This window comes from Castor canadensis, chromosome 12 (assembly GCF_047511655.1).
Source record: "Castor canadensis chromosome 12, mCasCan1.hap1v2, whole genome shotgun sequence".
Classification (NCBI taxonomy): domain Eukaryota; kingdom Metazoa; phylum Chordata; class Mammalia; order Rodentia; family Castoridae; genus Castor; species Castor canadensis.
Genome location: NC_133397.1, coordinates 111,154,963 through 111,164,351, shown reverse-complemented (window position 1 = coordinate 111,164,351; position 9,389 = coordinate 111,154,963). Strand labels below are relative to the sequence as shown.

The 9,389-nt window shown below is 42.6% G+C and overlaps 1 pseudogene; it reads right to left on the bottom strand.

Annotated features, from left to right (window-relative positions):
- Nucleotides 1-4,588: 4,588 nt before the first annotated feature.
- Nucleotides 4,589-4,672, bottom strand: LOC141415348 (small nucleolar RNA U13; annotated as a pseudogene).
- Between the last annotated feature and the right edge of the window lie 4,717 nt (nucleotides 4,673-9,389).

Here is a 9,389-nt window from a genome sequence, read left to right as displayed (position 1 = left end):
CACACTGGGCTACATAGTGAGACCCTGTCTCAATAAAGAAAAGAAGAAAGGGAGAGAGGAATGAAAGGAGGAAGGAAGGTAGGAAGAAAGGGAAGGAGGAAGGAAGGAAGAAATGAGGATAGTGATACTAATAATAATGATAAAAGCCTAGTTTAGTAGTGCACACCTGTAGTCCCAGCTATTCAGGAGGCTGAGGTAGGAGGATCACTTGAATTCAGGAGTTTGGAATCAGCCTGGGAAAGAAGCACCTCAAAATACAAATAAGTAAATCATTAATAATAATGAAAAATGATAATAATGACCCACACCTGCTGTTCATATGCAGAGAGGTCAGTGCAATGTCCTCAGCCTAGTACAATGATGTGTGTTTCTTTTAAAGGCTTTTACTGCACTTTTTAATCACTTCTGAAGTTTTAAACATTATATATCAATATATTTTTTACACACATACATGTGGTATAAAAATTTTACATCAGGGAACAAAATTTTTAAAAGCATTGAATTTGCCAGGTGCTGGGGGCTCATGCCTGTAATCCTATCTACTCAGAGGCAGAATTCTGGAGGATGGTGGTTCAAAGCCAGCCCCAGACAAATAGTTCCTGAAGACCCTATCTTGAAAAAACCTATCACAAGGGCTGGCAGAGTGACTCAGGTGGTAAGAGCACCTGCCTAGTGAGTGTGAGGCCCTGAGTTCAAACTCTAGTGCTGCAAATAAATAAATAAATAAATAACATATAATTGTAAAAGATCAAGGACATAGAGGCTTAGGGGCCTTTTCCACTCTGCCCTCTTCCTAGTCCCTGACCTCACTTCTCCCCTCTAGTCCCTCTTACTAGAGATAACCATAATTACCACTTTAATGTGTATCCCAGGCCATTTTCAAATTAAAGTTCCATTATTGCTATGCTTAAGTCTCTTAAAAAAAAGAGAGAGAGAGAGAGAGAGAGAGAGAGACTGGAAAGAGCTAGGAGAAAGTAGGACCGGGGATGTGCAAATCATTTTAGGCAGGATACTCTTCAAAATGCAAGGACAGAAGTGGAAGTGGAACAGTGCATTAGCTTCCAGGGTAGGGCATCTGATCACCCTCACTTTGGTGAACACTGCTGATTGACTGGCTCTGACTCTGACTCTGACCCTGGCCCTGGCTCTGGCTCTGTCATGCCTGCCAGAAACATCCAAACAGAAGAACTGACGTGTCTAGCATCATTTTCTTCTTCATTTTATTCTTTGTACTTGTGTGACATCCTGTGCCCTGACAATGGCAGGGAATAGAAGTTTCTGTTACACACACCAGCAGGGACACGCTTTCTCTCCTCTTTCCTTTCTAAAGGTTAATGTCAAAGTCATGTTGAGGCCAGTTCAGAGAATGTTACATCAGAGATACTGCTGCTATATTTACCCCCACTTGCCTTTCAGGCAAAGCAATTTACAACGATGAAAAACAGCAGAGACAGACTGTTCTGGATAGCTTTTGGAGAAGATAAATGTTGAATTTTAAAGCTGTGTATGATTTTTTACGTGGCAGTAAATATCTCTAAGGGCTAAATTTTTTTTTCCTCTTTCTTTTCACTTTTTAAAGATTCTGTCTGAGAGCTCAAATGGTAGAGCACCTGCCCAACAAGCTCAAGGCCCTAATTCAAATCCCAGTACTGCCAATAAATAGAATAAATAAATAAATTCTCTCTGAGAGGGCTGAGGATGTAGTTTTATGGTAGAGTACTTGCCTAGCTTGTACGAGGCCCTGGCCCAGGGACCTGCAGTGGCTGCTTACTCCATTCCAGGCTGTCACTGTGATCTCTAGAAGACGTGGCTGGAATGGCTTTGGTCTGTAGTTTCCACATAGGCCTCTGTACCTCCATCCACCCATCTCATATGGACCAATCATTTTTATTCTCCAAGCCTTGTTTTCTGTTCCTGTATAAAAGGGAAAGAAAGGATCAGTTCTCTTCACCAGGTGGGGTATGCTGTACTGCTAGAATGAATGTGGAAAGAGAATAAGGTCTCTGTGGGTGGTGCATAATTCAGTTCTGATTCACTTTGAAAGTGACTCTCTTTCTCTGTCTGTCTTCTCTCTGTGTCTCCTTAAAATGAGGCCTCACTGTGTTGCCCAGGCTAGCCTCTACCTCTTATGCTCAAATGATCTGGTTCTCCCATCTCAGATTCTCCAGCACTGGGATTACAGGCATTAATCACTATGACAAAATCAACTACTTTTTTTGCTTTGTTGTTTTGAGACAGTCTCCCTTTGTAGCCTGGGCTGATTTTTTGTTTTGTTTTTTAGATCCTCTTGCCTCAGCCTCCAGATTGCTGGGATCACAGGCATGCAACACACTGGGCTGTGTGGACCAACCACTTTTTTTTTTTTTTTCAGTGCTAGGAATAGAACCCAGGGCCTTGCGCATGCTAGGCAAACGCTTTACCACGGAGCAACACTCCCTTGCCCCTGCCCTACCAAAAACTTCTTGAGTGCAGCAGAAGGTATCACCCAGAGTGAGACTTTGTACCTGCTCTTAAGGGGGTTATAGTCTGACAGTTCTGGTAAAAGATAAATTTACAAAGAACATGACTCCAAGCAACTAATGATAAGAGGCGAGTTTCATAGAAGGGAACGAATACTAAGGGAATTAGGAGATCAGGGAAAACTTGCAAGGGAGGAGTGGCATTTGAGATGGGAAGGGGCCGGAGGATAGAGTAAAGAAAGGTGTGGAGGGCTGGGGGCATGGTTAAGGTGGTAAAGTGATAGAACACCTGCCTAGCAAGCTGGAAAACCTGAGTTCAAACTCCAGTACTCTCAAAGAAGAAGGAAAAGGAGGGGGAGGAGGAGAAGAAACATGCCCAACATTCAGAGGTTGAGGCAGGAGGATTACCAGTTCCAGGCCAACTGGAGCTACAGAACCAGTTCAAGGCCAAACCTGGTTAACATAGCAAGCCTGTCCAAAAAATAATTTTAAATTATGAAAAATGGAAAAAAATTGAATTACAGTCCTTTAAAAATTGTTTAATGATATTTGTCAAGCAGGTATCATACATCTATTTTGCTAGGAATCCAACCTTGGGCCTACCATATGGCTTTACCACTGCACACATCTTGCACTTTATTTTTATGTATTTGCAGCCCTGAGGTTTGAAATCAGGGCCTCACGCTGGCTAGGCAGGCCCTCTACCACTTGAGCCACTCCCTAGCTCTTTTTTTTGTGATGGGTTTTTTGAGATGGGGTCTCTGGAACTATTTGCCTGGGGCTGGCTTCAAACTGCCATGCTCCTGATCTCTGCAGCTAGGATGACAGGTGTGAACCAGTGGCTCACAGCATGTGGTTGGCATCCATCTAAAGAATGTACTATTAATTTGGTCAATTGCACATAGCAAACAATAGAGCTAGGTTTGAATTGTCTGTCTCTGCTATCAAAGTTCCATTTATTTTTAATTTTATTTTTTCTTTTCTTCCCTTGCCCCGCCCCAGCCACATTTTCATGGTGAATAAAGTCTATTACAGAGTTGGGGGTGTAGCTCAGTGGTAAAGAGCTTGCCTAGCATGTGTGAGCCCCGGACTCAATCCTCAGTGTCTTAAAGAAAATGTCTATTATTATAACCTAGGTAGATTACTAGTTCTACATTAGAGACCTAGGTACCAAGGTCAACATATCTTAACTCCTTTGTTCCAACTTTTCTCCTGCAAACTATTCCATTGTTGCCAGAATTCCTGCCCCCAGGCAAGCCAGGAACTAAGCTGCATCTCAGTCTCCTGAATGTTTGCTGGAGGAGTTTGGTCCTTTGTTTTAAGACTTTGTTCACAGAGATTAAGTTGCAAATCCCTAGCCTTTTCACTTTAAATAGCTTTCAAGCAAGGACCTCCAGGCTTCAAAAGATTTTAGCTTGTTAGGCAAATATTAATTGGTTAATTAGTTACTTTGCTCTTAAGATAACCAGACCTACCATGTGAATAGATGGGACTTTAGATAAAAACAAATGAATTTTGGTAAGCCTAAAAAGAATGACAATTTCTATTTGCAGGTGGAGTGGCTCAAGTGCTAAGAGCGCCAGCCTAGCAACTGTGAGGCCCTGAGTTCAAACCCCAGTGCCACCAAAAAAAAAAAGAGAGAAAGAGAGAATTTCTGTTAGGCTCTTTTTAAAGAGAACAACCTCCACACTTTCATTAACACCTCCATAGAGCCTCCAGGTTAGTGGCCCAGGAGCTTGGTAAAGGTTCAAGACCCTCCCTTGAAATCCCAGTTCCCACCCCAATAGAATGCTTGAATATCTGGCTTTGTTTGTTTGTTTGTTCTGAAAGCTCCATTTGATGAGGGAGGAAAGGATGGTGAGAGGAAGAGGGGAACAAAGGAAGAGGAAGGGAGCCGCTGCAAGTATTCATTAGCTTTGAAGATGATGTTTGTCGTTTTCAATCAATTAACTAAATTGCAGTTTGCTTTGGTTCTGTTGAAAGGCATTGTTTTAGGATGGAAAGATTACTGATTCTGGAGAGAGGCACCTTTGAGCTTCAATTTCTGCTTCTCACAATCTCTATAACTTCTGAATCTCATAGATTAAAATAATTATTCCTATTACACATGAGATACAATTTTTTTTTCACATCACTTGGGTAATGGTGGGAGGCACATGCCATGCAAAGGCATGAACACCCAATCATCATGCTTAAGAAACAAAGAAAAGGATGGTGATAGATAGGTATTTTTTCTTTTTTTTTAAATCCTGGGCTAGGAATACAGCTTGCTTGAGGTCCTAGATTCAACCCCCAGTACTAAAACAAAACAAAAACAAAAAACAAAAGCAAAATAAAACCCTGGTATTAATAGACACTAACTAAAAGTTGGGAGCTACCGTTTTTGAGGTTTTTTTGTTTGTTTTTTGGTGGTACTGGGGTTTAAACTCAGGGCTTCACACTTGCTAGGCAGGCACTCTATCACTTAAGGTACCCTGCCAGCCTTATTTTGTGGTGTTGAGTATTTTTGAGATAGGGTCTCACAAACTCTTTGCCCGGAGTGGCCTCAAACCTTTATCCTCTTGATCTCTGCCTCCAGAGTAGCTACAGAGTAGTACAGGTATGAGCCATGCCTGTTTTTGAGACAGGATCTGACTGTGTAGTCTACTAGCTAGTCTGAAGCTGGTGATCTTTTTTAACCTCCAGCCTCCCAAGTTCTGGGATTAAAGAAGTGAAACACTATGCCCAGCTTGAGAGCTACCATTTTGTGTTCATTTTGAGACCTCTGAATCACATGACTTGCACAGTTCACATTTTCTTACAAAATGGAAATCTGGTTGATATAAACTCTATAGAAAGATCTCAGACAGCATGAGCCAAACAAAAGAGTGTGACATTCATGAATTTGCTGATCCTTGGGAAAGACAGACTCTTGACAAAGTCACCAAACTGTGTCAGAAGTTTTCATTTGGCTTTTTAAACATCATCTTTATCCATTTTAGCTGGGAAGTAATTGTTCCCAATGTGAAGATCACCAAGAATGTATTAAGTGGTTTCATTTCAACTTAGATCTTGGACATAATTTTGGTTTATTTTTATTTTAGAGTCTTCATTCCAAGATCTTCTGGGTTGGAGGCTTGACACGGCAGTTCGCGCTTTCAACTTCTCCAGGCTTTCCAGCACTCTTTCTTTAATGCTTTGTTGACTGGGGCCTCATGATGAGCCTTAGCACCAGGACACCATCTACACCAAGCCTCTATCTCTTAATCTCTCCAGTGGTGTGGAGGATGGGACAGGAAGGTGAGGTCCCTAAGATGTACTCTTAGGGCCTCCTTAGACAAAGCTATCTCTCTCTCTCTCTTTTTTTTTGTTCTCTTGTTTGTCTTTTTAAAGCCTCTCCAGGAGTGGCAACGTTAGCATATTTAATTGACATTCTTGATGGGCTTCGGAGTCCCTTAATTTCAAACAGTAAAATGAAACAACCTGCTTTCATGGCAATGAATTTAAAAATTCAAAGAATGAACAAGGTAGGTGCATGCTTTCTTTCTTCTTTGCCCCATGCTTCAGGGCTGTCCCCCAGGAAACTGGTTGGGTCAGGTGTGGGTGGACAGATAGGTTTCTCCAATTTAAACATATTCCAGAGGCAGGAGTTGAAAAAAAAAATTAGTGATTATTTGGCAGATTGCTCTAAAATCAGTCAGGAGCTCTTTACACTCACCCAATGAAACGGTAAGACCATCCGTTGGGACACTCTTCCCACTGCTGTCAACTTGGGTGCAGCTTCCTGAGTGACTCTTTTCAAGGGGACTGCCATGCAGAACATAGGTTTCAAGACATTCTTCTTGTATCTCATCCATAGAAACCTGCAAGATCTGATGTATAACAAGCACTTAACACCAGTTTGCTAATGGAAGGAAGACAGGAGAGAGAGAGAGAGAGAGAGAGAGAGAGAGAGAGGGAGGGAGGGAGGAGGAGGAAATGCCATTTGTCCCTTCCCTTCAACCACCTCCATCCTCCTTACTTCCCCTCCCCCTTAGTGAGAGGACGGTCTACCTCCTGTTACCAGGCAGGGGACTTCTGTGGAGAGAAGTTTCTACATTTTGAGAAAAAGCAAATGCATGTTGACTTTTCAGTCCCTCAAGAATGGCAGAGTCCACATGAAAACAGGCAAGGTGTTTATACCCGAAGAGTATATTTTTTAATATATCCCGTTCCGATCAAAACCTTTGTTCTGCCCAGATGGTGGCAAGGCCTGTAATCCCAGCACTCAGAGGCCAAGGCAAGAGGATGCAGAATTCAAGGTCAGCCTGAGTGAGACCCTGGTTCTGAGTCTGGTGTAGCCCTGGGAGGGAAAAGGTAAGAGTCCCAGGTCTGTGACTCTGGTCATGACTCAGGGCTTTTCCTTTGCTTTAGTTTGTTCCTCCATAAAATGAGTCTGTGTTTAAAAATGTGAGTTTATGATCTGCTAGTAGGTTGTGTCATCAATTTGGCAGGTTGCAACTGGTGTTTTTAAGAAATCTGAGTGTATAACTTGTGGTAATGTTAAGGGTTGTTTCATCAAACTTATGAAACTTGGTTTTTGCATGTATGGGACGATGCTGTAAAAATAAAAAGGGTTTCTTTGGCGGTACTGGGCCAAACTCAGGGCCACATGCTTGCTATGCAGGCTGTCTACCACTTGAGCCACTCCGCCAGCCCATGTAAAATGTATTTTTTACTGTGTCAGGGTCAAAAATTTTAAAGACAAAACACAAATAGATAAAAAAGTAACAACAACAACAAAAGATAAAAAAATTAAAAAGACATTGGAAGCTGGGTGCTGGTAGCTCATACCTTTACTTGGAAGACTGAGATTGTGAGAATCAGGGGTTAAGGCCAGCCCAGACAAATAGTTTGAGAGACCCCATCTCCAAAATAACCAGAGCAAAATGAACTGGAGGTGTGGCTTAAGCAATAGAGTGCCTGCTTTGCAAGAGTTCAAACTCCAGTCCCACGAATAATTAAATAAACAAACAAACAAATAGACATTGGACTAAATGATAAAAAAGGCCCCTCACATCTTAATCCATATGAATTTGGCAGGACTGTAATGTAACCACCTAACATAGAAGGGCAAAACAGACTGGCAAGAATCAGAGAGAGGAGCCAGGCACCTGTGACTCACATCTGTAATCCTACTCAGGAGGCAGAGATCAGGAAGATTGGGGTTTGAAGCTAACCCTGGGCAAATAGTTCTCAAGACCTTATCTCCGAGAAAACCCATCACAAAAAAAAAAAAAAAAAAAAAAAAAAAAAGGGCTGGCAGAGTGGCTCAAGCACTAAGAACACCTGCCTAGCAAGTATGACGCCCTGAGTTCAAACCTTAGTGCCACAAAAAAAAAAAAAGAGATAAATTAAAATAGTTGAAAACAGGTTGCAAAGTATAGAATTGAAGGACCTGAGAAAGAGCACCATAAAGGTGAAAAGCAGAAATTCTCTTAAGAGAGTTGCTGTTTGGCCCTGTCCTATCTCCCTTGCCTTAAATCTCTGTCCTGTTTGTTGCCTTTGTTTCTGATTTGGAAAGAACACTGGGCTTTCCTGGAGTTGTTTGCATCAGCCCTACCCTTCCCTTCTCCATCCCTGGTTATATGTAGTCTTTATACTCATCTGCCCCTTCCAACCTCCCCACCCCCCATGGGGGCACCCATGTGGGTGTCCAGATGCTAGCCTAATTATCACTGGCTGTGTGGCTCACACCTCTTTCATTCATCCCTGGGGGTCTGCAGCATGTCCTGCACATATTCTTGGAGTCGAGAAGTGTGTCTGGAATATGGGGTGGGGACAGGTGTGATTAAAAAAAAAAGATGGACAGAGCATAGATAACGTTTATAGTGGAGGGGCAAAGGGAAATTTTCCTTCCACCTTCTGAAGGTTTGAGACAAAGACAGAGTAAACAGGAGAAATACACAGGGAAACTCACAGGAGTGTGGTTACCCACTAGCTACTAGAAGCTTATATACTACCCCTTGTCTGTAGGGAGGGAGGAGTGAGGAATGTCAGGGTAATTGTAGATGAATTTTAGGGGCGGCAGGTAGGCTTGGAGAACGTACAGTGGTCTGGGGCGAAGCCAGCTGGACTTGCAGACCCGCAGTAGATTGTAAATTATTCTGTAGGAGACAAAATAGAAGACAATGCTGCATGATAAAAGTCTGTCTAGGTGTTGGTAGACTTGTTTTTCTTCCTACAATATCAGTTCAGTCTTCTCTGGTTAATGAATTTCAGCAAGAAGACTGAAGACAATCATATTCCTTTTTTGGGAGTCCAGCCAGGTGGATAAGGGACTTTGCAGAATGCCTCCCTTTCCCTGGGCCTTGCTTGTTAGCAAGTCAAACAGCAGTCTTTGGCATAACATTTTCTGAGCCCCAACATTAGCAAGGATTCCCTGCAGGAGCCCAAGTTTTCCCATGGATGCAAATCAGTGTAAACTGAAATTAAGTGACCTACTCCCAGTCATGGTTCAAAGCTTGAGAGTTACTGTCAGTACAGTCAGAAATGCCTCCTGTTACCCACCCCCCTTTACCCCAGGCAGACTGTTTCAGGGTGACAAGGCCAGCTAGAGAGAACCAACCAGAGGGAGACAGAAACAGGTCTGAAATTCTGCTGCACAATGACTGAATTGGGTTTGGGCCTCACAGCTAGGACAGACTGGTTTCTTTCCTTCCTTCGTTCTTTCTTTATTTATTTAGCAGTACTGGGGTTTGAACTCAGGGCCTACACTTTGAGCCACTCCAGTGTACCTTTTTTTTGTGATTTTTTTTTTTTTCTGACATAGGGGCTCAAACTATTTGCCCAGCCTGGCTTCAAAACACGATCCTCCTGATCTCTGCCTCCTGAGTAGCTAGGATTACAGGTGTGAGCCACTGGTGCCCAGCTCAGTCTGATTTCTAAAATTTCTTATTATCAGATTCTTGA